Source organism: Tachyglossus aculeatus, chromosome 6 (genome assembly GCF_015852505.1).
Source record: "Tachyglossus aculeatus isolate mTacAcu1 chromosome 6, mTacAcu1.pri, whole genome shotgun sequence".
Taxonomy (NCBI): domain Eukaryota; kingdom Metazoa; phylum Chordata; class Mammalia; order Monotremata; family Tachyglossidae; genus Tachyglossus; species Tachyglossus aculeatus.
The window spans coordinates 11,078,656-11,090,134 of NC_052071.1; the positions used below are offsets into that span (position 1 = coordinate 11,078,656).

Genomic DNA, 11,479 nt, shown 5'->3' on the forward strand with positions numbered 1-11,479 from the left:
AAAATTTCCCCTTTAAGAATTTTCCCATTTTAACCTTCATGTCCCCGTTCCTCAGGCTGTAGATGAGGGGGTTCAGGGTGGGGGGGCACCACCCTGTAGAACATAGACACCAGAAGGTCCATGACTGAGGGCGAGTCCGAGGGGACCTTGAGGTAGGCAAAGAACACCGTGTAGAGGAAAATCGTGATAACGATGAGGTGGGGCGGGCAGGTGGAGAAGGCTATGGTCCGGCCTTCTGTGGCCGGCAACCTCAGCATGGTCGCCATGATACAGACTTAGGAGACGACGATGCCAGTGAAACAGCAGAAGTCGAAAGCCGCATTGACGCAGATGGGCACCACCTCTCTGAGGAAGTCAGGAGAACAGGAAATGGTGAGTAACTGGAGGACGTCACAGAAGAACTGGACTACAACGCTGGACCCAGTGTAATGCAGCAGACAGCCCCCACTCAGCCATGAAGTGGCGGCCATCTTCACACAGGCCCCTTGATTCATGATGACCTCGTAGCGCAGGGGGCAGCAGATGGCCACGTAGCAGTCATAGGACATCACTGTGAGGATGACCAGTTCTGTAATAGCTGATGAAAGAATTAAAAAAAAACCCGGAGGAAACAGCCCAGGAAAGAGATGGATCTGTGATTAGTCAGGGAGTTGTGGAGGGATTTTGGGATGGTGATGGAGATGAGGCAGAGGTCGAGGATGGACAGGTACCTGAGGAAGAAGTACATTGGGGTGTGGAGGTGTCTATCGAGAGTGGTGATGGTGACGATGAGGAGATTCCCCATCAGGGCCACCAGGTAGAACAAGAGGAACAGCGTGGCATGGACTGGCTGCAGCTCCCAGACCTCTGAGAACCCCAGGAGCAGGAATTCCATCACTTCGGTGATATTGGTCATCTCTTAGGGTGTCTGATTCACTAGCTGTGTTCAAGGAGAAATAGGAAAGAAAATGAACCAACACTAGTTATGTATTGTGTATGTATATGAGTGTTGTGCGGTACCAAGAATCAAATATCAAGACAAGAATCAAAGATAAAAGGTCCTGAAATGTGGTGCATGGTAACAGCCACAAAGCATATGCCATCAATCAATCAATTAATCAATCAATCTGAGTGCTTGCTGTTTGCAGGGCACTGTACTAAACACTTGAGAGAGTACAATACAGCAGAGTTGGTAGACATGTTCCCTTCCCACAATGAGCTTACATTCTAGATAAGGAGAAAGACATTAATAATTTGTAATGTATAATTTGCATATCTCAGACAATCAGTGGTATTCACTGAGCACTGACTGTGTGTGTCCTCACCTACACTGAGGTTATAGTTTAGAGAGGGAGACAGACAATAGTATGTTAAAAAATTGCAGATATAGCCATAAACTCTGTGGGGCTGAAGGAGGGGTGAAAAAAGGGAGCAAATCAGAGTGCAAGGGTGGAGTAAAAGAAAGTGGGTGGAAAGGACACGAGTGCTTAGTCAGGAAAGGCCTTTTGGAGGGGATGCAGTTTTAATAAGACTTTCAAATTGAGGAGTGTGATTGTCTGTCAGATATGAAGAGGAAGGGCATTCATGCCAGAGGCAGGATGTGGGAGAGAATTTGGAGATGAGATAGATGAGACTGAGATACAATGAGTAGGTTGGCACGGGCGGACCAAAATTCATTCATTCAATAGCATTCATTCAGTGGTATTTATTGAGCACTTACTGCGTGCAGAGCATTTTGTACCAAGTGCCTGGAAAGTACAATTCAGCAATAAAGAGAGACAATCCCTGCTCACAATGGGCTTACAGTCTAGAATGGGGGAGACAGACATCAAACAGACATCAGAACATCAAAACAAGTAAACAGGCATCAATAAAAAGCATCAATATAAATAAATAGAATTACAGATATATACACATCAAAACAGGTTAACAGGCATTAATATAAATATGATTATAGGTATGTACATATATGCACAAGTGCTGTGGGGCAGGGGAGTAGAGTGAAGAGCAAGTCGGGGCAATAGGGAGGGGAGGGGGAGCTGAGGAAGAGAGGAGCTTAGTCTGGGAAGGCCTATTGGAAGAGGTGAGCCTTCAGTAAAGCTTTGAAGGGGGGACGCGAGACTGGCAGATTTGAGGAGGGAGGGCATTCCAGGCCAGAGGTATGACGTGGCCAGAGGTTGACGGCGGGACAGGCAAGAACGAGGCCCAGTGAAACTGTCAGCTCCAGGGGAGCGGAATGTGCGGGCTGGGATGTAGAAGGAGGGAAGGGAGGTGAGGTAGGAGGGGGCAAGGTGATGGAGAACCTTGAAGCCAATAGTGAGGAGTTTTTGCTTGATACGGAGGTAGACAGGCAACCACTGGAGATTTTTGAGGAGGGGGTGACATTCCCAGGACGTTTCTGTAGAAAGATAATCTAGGCAGCAGAGTGAAGTATAGACTGAAGTGGGGAGAGACAGGAGGTTGGGAGGTCAGAAAGGAGGCTGATGCAGTAATCCAATCGGGATAGGATAAGTGATTGCATTAACGTGGTAGCAGATTGAATGGAGAGGAAAGGGCGGATCTTGGCGATTTTGTGAAGGTGAGACCGACAGGCTTGGTGACAGATTGGATATGTGGGGTGAATAAGAGATCGGAATCAAGGATGACACCATGGTTGTGGGCTTGTGAGACAGGAAGGGTAGTACCGTCCACAGTGACGGGAAAGTCAGGGAGAGGACAGGGTTTAGGAGGGAAGATAAAGAGCTCTGTCTTGGACGTGTTGAGTTTTAGGAGGCAGGAGGACATCCAAGTAGAGATGTCCTGAAGGCAGGAGAAGATACGAGCCTCGAGGGAGGGAGAGAGAACAGGGGGAGGGATGTAGATTTGGATATCATCCACGTAGAGATGGTAGTTGAAGCCATGGGAATAAATGAGTTCATCAAGGGAGTGAGTGTAGATGGAGAATAGAAGGAGACAAGGGGACCAAGAACTGACCCTTGAGGACCCCCTAGAGTTAGGGGATGGGAGGGGGAAGAGGAGCCAGCGAAGGAGACTGAGAATGAAAGCCTAGAGATTAGAGCAGAACCCAGAGAGGATGGAGTCAGTGAAGCCACGGTTAGTTAACGTGTTGAGGAGAAGGGGATGGTCGGCAGTGTCAAAGCCGGCTGAGGTCGAAGAGGATTAGGATGGAGTAGGAGCCATTGGATCTGGCAAGAAGGATGTCATCGGTGACCTTTGCGAGGGCGGTTTCAGTGGAGTGGAGGGGATGGAAGCCAGATTAGAGGGGGCTCAGGAGAGAGTTGTAGGAGAGGAATTCTAGGCAGTGAGTGTAGACGACTCGCTCCAGGAGTTTGGAAAAAAGGGCAGGAGGGAGATGGGGAGATACTTGGAGGGGGCTGTGGAGTCAAGGAAGGGTTTTTTTTAAGATGGGGGAGACATGGGCATGTTTGAAGGCAGAGGGGAAGAAGCCATAGGAGAGTGAGCAGTTGAAGATGGAAGTTAAGGAGGGGAGGAGGGAAGGGATGAGAGTTTTTATAAGGTGGGAAGGAATGGTGTCTGATGTGCATGTGGAGGGGGTGGCACCTGAGAGGAGGGAGGAGATCTCCTCTGAAGATACTGCATGAAAGGATGGGAAAGTAGAAGAGGGTGTCTAGAGGAGAGGGGATGGAGGAGGGAGAGGGGTGATTTGGGGGAGTTCAGACTTGATGTTGCTTATTTTCCTGATGTAGTAGGTGGCCAGATCAGTGGGGTGTGAGGGTGATTCAGTCCCCGTCTATTCTCCATCTACACTCAATCCCTTGGAAAACTCATTCGTTCCCATGACTTCAACTACCATCTCTAGGCATATGATACCCCCAACTACACCTCCTCCCCTGATCTCTCTCCAGGCTCGCATCTCCTTCTGCCTTCAAGACATCCCTACTTGGATGTCCCCCTATTATCTCAAACTTAACATGTCCAAAATAGAACTCCTTATCTTCCCATCCACACCTTGTCCTCTCCCAGACTTTCCCATCACTGTAGATGGTACCACCATTCTTCTTGCCTCACAAGCCCTCCACCTTGGCGTTATCCATGACTCTGCTCTCTCATTCAACCTATGTATCCAATCTGTCACCAAATCCCGTCGGTTTTACCTTCACAACATTGCTAAAATCCGACTTTTCCTCTCTATCCAAACTGCTACCAAGTTAGTACAATCACTCATTCTATCCCTCCTAGATTACTGCATTAACTTCCTTGTTGACCCTCAACCTCCCCACTCAAGTCAATATTTCACTCCTCTGCCCGGATTATCATTCTACAGCAAAGTTCAGGACATGTCACTCCCGCTCTTCAAAAATCTCCAGTGGTTTCCTATCCACCTCCATATCAAATAAAAACTCCTCACTAATGGCTTTAACACACTCCATCACCTTGCCGCCTCCTACCTCACCTCGCTTCTCTCCTTATACAACTCAGCCTGCACACTTCACTCCTCTGGTGCTAATCTTCTCACTGTGCCTCATTCTTGCCTATCTCACCACCGACCCCTGGGCCACATCATGCCTCTAGCTTGGAATGCTCTCCCTTCTCAAATTCGACATTTACTCTCCCCACCTTCAAAGCCTTACTGAAGGCACATCTCATCCAAGAGGTCTTCCCAGACTAAGCCCCACTTTTCTTCCTCTCCCACTCCCTTCTGCATCACCCTGACCTGCTCTCTTTGCTCTTCACCGCCCCCCTCACTCCCAGCCCCACAGCACTTATGTATATATATTTCATTTTATTTATTTATATTGATGTCTGTTTATTTGTACTGATGTCTACCTCCCCTCTCTAGACTGTGAGCTTGCTGTGGGCAGGGGATTGTCCTCTTTATTGCTTTATTGTGCTTTCCCAAGCACTTAGTACAGTGGTCTGCAAACAGTAAGCGCTCAATAAATATGATCGAATGAATGAATGAATATTGTGTCTACCCCAATCCATAAATGGTATTCATTATCAATAATACTAATTGTGGTATTTGTTCAGCGCTTACTATGTGCCAAGCACTATATTGAGCGCTGGGGTAGATATAAAATAATCAGGTCCTACATGGGGCTCACAGTGTAAGAAGGAGGGAGAACGGTGTTGTATCTCCATTTTGCAGATGAGAGACCTGAGGTACCGAGAAATTCAGTGACTTGATCAAGGTACCGCAGCAGACAAGTGGCGGAGATGGAATTAGAACCCTGGCCCTCTGCCTATAATAATAATTTACTGAGCACTTCCTAAGTGTAGAGCACTGTCCAAAGCACTTAGGAGAGTAAACACCACAGAGTTGGTAGACACCTTCCCAGGCCACAAGGAACTCACAGTCTAGCAGGGGAGACATATTTTCATCAATCAATCAATCAACGGTACATATTTAGCACCTGTTATGGACACAGAACTGTACTAAATGCTTGGGAGAGTCCAGTACAACAGACTTGGTAGATAGGTTCCCTGCCGAAGATGAGCTTTCAGTCTAGAGGGAGTGGTCTACATAGGAGGCTTAGTGAAAGACTCACTTGAATGCATCCAGGCCCAAGCTGTCATCAGCTTCAACTGCTCTGGTTGCCAGCTCTCTCCCCGTTGTGAGAAATGATCAAGAGTTCAAGGGGGACCTTCCTCCCTACATCAACACCAAGCTCTCCTATCTCCAGAAGAGACCAACAGGGAGGAAGAACGGCATTGTTTTCCGCAGTCCCCGTTTCAACATTTGCCGATGGTGGGGGGGATTCAGTCATTCATTCGATCAATTGCATTTATCATATTTACTGGTAGCCTTAGTAAAGGGGCCAAGGACACATCGGCTATTAATGCTGTGAGGTGAATTGCATCAGAAAGGACCGGGGTCCACAGTGCGTGTTACTGCCTTGTTTTCAAAGGATACAGACGTTGGATGGCTCGGAGGCGATTGGGGAATGATCCACTAGGAATTGGTGTGGCAGAGAGAAATCCCAAGAAGCCCAGCTGCCATGGGAATGAGAAATCGAGTGGGCTAGGTCAAAGCCACTTCGAGAGGAGAGTCATGAGTAATGATACAAGTAACATTAAGGGAGTCATGTCTCTCTTCAGTGCCAGGAATTCATTCATTCAATCATATTTATTGAGCACATATTGTGTGCAGAGCACTGTACTAACCATTTGAGAGAGTACAATATAACAATAAACAGATATATTCCCTTCCCACAATGAGTTTAGAGTCAGTCTAGAGGGCACACTTTTTCCCCCACTGAAAAGAAGTTCTTTGACCCCTCTGGTGTAACACCTTGGCTCACTCGTTTCGTTGTACACCACCTGTGGTGCAGCATGGACAAATGGACAGAACATGGGCTGGGATTCAGTAGACCTGAATTCTAATTCCAACTCGCCCCTGACCTGCTGTGTGATTTTGGGGAAGTCGCTTAACATCTCTGGGCCTTGGCTTCCTCATCTATAGAATGAGACTAAGATACCTACTTCCCCTATCACTTTGATTGGAGACTATGCCCAATCTGATTATCTTATGCCCACCCCTTCATTTATTACCTGGTATGTGCTTAATCAGTTCATTGATTGACTGGGTTGTTTTAGAAACAACTGGGAGGGGGAAGAGGAGCCAGCGAAGGAGACTGAGAATGAACGCCTATTTGTTGAGCATTGACTGTGTGCAGAGCGCTATACTAAGCACTCAGGAGAAGACAATACAGTAGAGTTGGTAGACATGTCCTCTGACCACAAGAAGCTTGCAGTCTAGAGATGAAGGCAGGCATTAAAATAAATGGATAAACTATGGGTATGTGCATATGTGCTATGGGCTTGAGGATGGAGTGAATACCAAGTGCTTAAAGGATAAAGATACAAGTGCAAGGGTGATGCAGAAGGGAGAAGGAATAGGGGAAAGAGGACTCAGTTGGGAAAGTGCTTTGGACAGATTTTAATTTTAACAAGTCTTTGAAGGTAGGGAGAGTAATGGTCCGTCACATAGCAGTGGGAGAGAGTTCCAGGCCAGAGGGAGGATATGGGCAAGGGATCAGCGAAGAGATAGACAAGATTGAGGTCCAGAGAGTAGAAAAACTGAACAGGTCCGGGCATCAGAAGACCTGGGTTCTAATCCCAGCTCCAACACTTACCTGCTGGGCGACCTGGGGCAAGTCATTTAACTTATCTGTGCCTCCGTTTTCTCTACTGCTTAATTAGGATTCAATACTTGTTCACTCTCGTACTTTGAGAGCCCCATGTGGGACCTAATTATCTTGTATAATGCCCCAGTGCTTAGTTCAGTGCTTGTCACACAGAAAGTGCTTATGCCACTATTATTATCATTATTATTACAATGACTGCAATTGTATTACAATGACTGACCTCCCCAAAGTCACCCCCGGCTCTCAACACTCTCTGCTACTCTCCCATCCTTCCCAGAAGTATCCTCAGAGGAGCTCTCATCCCTCCACTCAAGTGGTACTCCGGCCACCTGTGCTTCTGACCCCATTCCCTCTCATCTCATGAAATATCTCGCTCCATCCCTTCTCCCCTCCGTAACTTCCATCTTCAACCGCTCACTCTCCACTGGTTCCTTCCCCTCTGCCTTCAAACATGCCCATGTCTCTCCCATCCTAAAAAAACCCTCTCTTGACCCCACCTCACCTTCTAGTTATCGCCCCATATCTCTTCTACCATTCCTTTCCAAACTCCTTGAACGAGTTGTCTACACGCGCTGCCTCGAATTCCTCAACAACACTCTCCTCGACCCCCTCCAGTCTGGCTTCCGTCCCTTACATTCCACGGAAACTGCCCTCTCAAAGGTCACCAATGACCTCCTGCTTGCAAAATCCAACGGCTCATACTCTATACTAAGCCTCCTCGACCTCTCAGCTGCCTTCGACACTGTGGACCACCCCCTTCTGCTCAACACGCTATCTGACCTTGGCTTCACAGACTCCGTCCTGTCCTGGTTCTCCTCTTATCTCTCCGGTCGTTCATTCTCAGTCTCTTTTGCAGGCTCCTCCTCCCCCTCCCATCCCCTTACTGTGGGAGTTCCCCAAGGTTCAGTGCTTGGTCCCCTTCTGTTCTTGATCTACACTCACTCCCTTGGTGACCTCATTCACTCCCACGGCTTCAACTATCATCTCTATGCTGATGACACCCAGATCTACATCTCTGCCCCTGCTCTCTCCCCCTCTCTCCAGGCTCGCATCTCCTCCTGCCTTCAGGACATCTCCATCTGGATGTCTGCCCGCCACCTAAAACTTAACATGTCCAAGACTGAACTCTTTGTCTTCCCTCCCAAACCCTGCCCTCTCCCTGACTTTCCCATCTCTGTTGACAGCACTACCATCCTTCCCGTCTCACAAGCCCGCAACCTTGGTGTCATCCTCGACTCTGCTCTCTCATTCACCCCTCACATCCAAGCCATCACCAAAACCTGCCGGTCTCAGCTCCGCAACATTGCCAAGATCCGTCCTTTCCTCTCCATCCATACCGCTACCCTGCTCGTTCAAGCTCTCATCCTATCCTGTCTGGACTACTGCACCAGCCTTCTCTCTGATCTCCCATCCTCGTGTCTCTCCCCATTTCAATCCATACTTCATTCTGCTGCCCGGATTGTCTTTGTCCAGAAACGCTCTGGGCATGTTACTCTCCTCCTCAAAAATCTCCAATGGCTTCTAATCATTCTGTGCATCAGGCAGAAACTCCTCACCCTGGGCTTCAAGGCTCTCCATTACCTCGCCCCCTCCTACCTCACCTCCCTTCTCTCCTTCTACAGCCCACCCCATACCCTTCACTCCTCTGTCGCTAATCTCCTCACCGTACCTCGTTCTCACCTGTCCCCCCATCGACCCCCGGCCCACGTCCTCCCCCGGGCCTGAAATGCCCTCCCTCTGCCCATCCGCCAAGCTAGCTCTCTTCCTTCAAGGCCCTACTGAGAGCTCACCTACTGCAGGAGGCCTTCCCAGACTGAGCCCCTTCCTTCCTCTCCCCCTCGTCCCCCTCTCCATCCCCCCCATCTTACCTCCTTCCCTTCCCCACTGCACCTGTATATATGTATACATGTTTGTACATATTTGTTACTCTATTTATTTATTTTACTTGTACATATCTATTCAATTTATTTTATTTTGTTAGTATGTTTGGTTTTGTTCTCTGTCTCCCCCTTTTAGACTGTGAGCCCACTGTTGGGTAGGGACTGTCTCTATGTGTTGCCAACTTGTACTTCCCAAGTGCTTAGTACAGTGCTCTGCACACAGAAAGTGCTCAATAAATACGATTGATGATGATGATGATGATGATGAATGCCCTCCCTCTGCCCATCCTCCAAGCTAGCTCTCTTCCTCCCTTCAAGGCCCTACTGAGAGCTCACCTCCTCCAGGAGGCCTTCCCAGACTGTGCCCCTTCCTTCCTCTCCCCCTCGTCCCCCCCTCCATCCCCCTTCCCTTCCCCACAGCACCTGTATACATGTATATATGTTTGTACATATTTATTACTCTATTTATTTATTTATTTGTTTTACTTCTACATATCTATTCTATTTATTTTATTTTGTTAGTATGTTTGGTTTTGTTCTCTGTCTCCCCCTTTTAGACTGTGACCCCACTGTTGGGTAGGGACTGTCTCTATATGTTGCCAACTTGTCAGAGAAGGAGCATGGCTCAGTGGAAAGAGCACGGGCTTTGGAGTCAGAGGTCATGGGTTCGAATCCCGACTTCACCACGTCTGCTGTGTGACCTTGGGCAAGTCACTTAACTTCTCTGAGCCTAAATTACCTCATCTGTAAAATGGGGATTAAGACTGTGAGCCTCACGTGGGACAACCTGATCACCTTGTAACCTCCCCAGCGCTTAGAACAGTGCTTTGCACATAGTAAGTGCTTAATAAATGCCATTATTATTATTACTTCCCAAGCGCTTAGTACAGTGCTCTGCACACAGTAAGCGCTCAATAAATACGATTGATTGATTGATTGATTGATTGACTGGGTTGTTTTAGAAAATCAGCAAGGTAAGAGAGGAAGGAATTTTCATACTGGTAGAGTCAACCTGAATAGGATTTTTCACTACCTGAGAAAATCCTCTGTGCTCAGGGTAAATGGGGGCATAATCAGGGAAGGCCTCTTGGAGATGTGTTTTTAATAAGGGTTTGAAGGTGGGGAGAGTGATCGTCTGTCACATATGAAGAGGGAGGGGATTCCAGGCCAGAGACAGGACGTGGGCTAGAGGTTGGAGGTGAAACTCCAGTCCATACTCCAATCTGCTGCCCAGATCATTTTTCTACAAAAACGTTCAGGACTCATCATCCCATTCCCCAAAAAAACTCCAGTAGTTGCCCATCCACCTCTGCATCAAACAAAAACTCCTCATCATTAGCTTTAAAGCACTCAATCACCTTTCCCCCTCCTACGTCACCTCACTACTCTCTTACTACAACCTAGCCCACACACTTCGCTCCTGTAAATGTTAACCTTCTCACTGTGCCTCGATCTCTCCTGCCTCACTGCTGACCCCTCACCCCCATCCTGCCTCTGGCCTGGAACGTCCTCTCTCTTCAAATGTGACAGACAATTACTCTCCCCTATACTCAGAATGGTAAAGACGAGGAGGACCTAGAAGATTGAGATGATGGAGAAGATGCCCACGATAATGGAGTCACACAAGCCGAACAAGACCAGTTGGTTGGTCAGCATGTTGGAGCAGGAAAGGATCGGGATCGGGAGGACGTCGCAGAAGAAGCTGTCGATTTCGTTGGGCCCACAGAACGGTAACCAGAAGCTCATGGTGGTTTAGGTCATGGCGTTGACCATTCCCCAGAGGTACAGCCCCCCCCCCGCCTCCACCAGCAGCTGGCAGATTCCATGGGACTTGATCGTGGAATAGTGGAGGGAGTCGCAGATAGCGACAAAGCGATTGTATGCCATGGCAGCCTGGAGGGAAGCCTCCGTCGTCCCAGAGAGGGAGAGGAAGAAGAACTGAGTGGCGCTTTGAGAGGAAATTAAGCAGGGCCCTAGAGACGGTAGTAGAGGAATAGCAGGCGTCCAGGAGAGACAGACTGCAGAGGAAGGAGTACATGGTGGTGTGAAGCTGGGGGTCCAGGCTGATGATGGCTACCATTCCGAGATTGTCCACCATGGTCATGCTGTTCAGGAAGAGGAATGTTAGAAATAGTGTGCCTTGCAACCACTGCCCGCCTCGGAACCCCAGGAGGATGACCTCAGTGATGGTGGTGAGATTCTCCATAGCTAATGGACCCCGTCCAGGGCCTTCTACTGGGATCTCCTGGGAGGGCCGGTGGAGGCACCCTGGACCAGTTGGGTCATGGTTGTTTGCTGATCATAATGGCAATGATAATAATAATTATAATCACAATAATCATAATCATAATGGGATTTGTTAAGTGCTTACTAGGTGCCAAGAACTAAGAAGCCTAAGCTCTAGAGGGGGAGACAGATATTAGTATACATAAATAAGCCACAGATCCTCTAGACTGAAGCTCATAGTAGGCAGGAAATGTGTCTGTTTATTGTTGTATTGTACTCTCTCAA

The 11,479-nt window shown here is 48.2% G+C and overlaps 1 pseudogene; it reads right to left on the minus strand.

The window, feature by feature from the left end:
• Positions 1 to 275: 275 nt before the first annotated feature.
• Positions 276 to 11,174, minus strand: LOC119929521 (annotated as a pseudogene).
• Between the last annotated feature and the right edge of the window lie 305 nt (positions 11,175 to 11,479).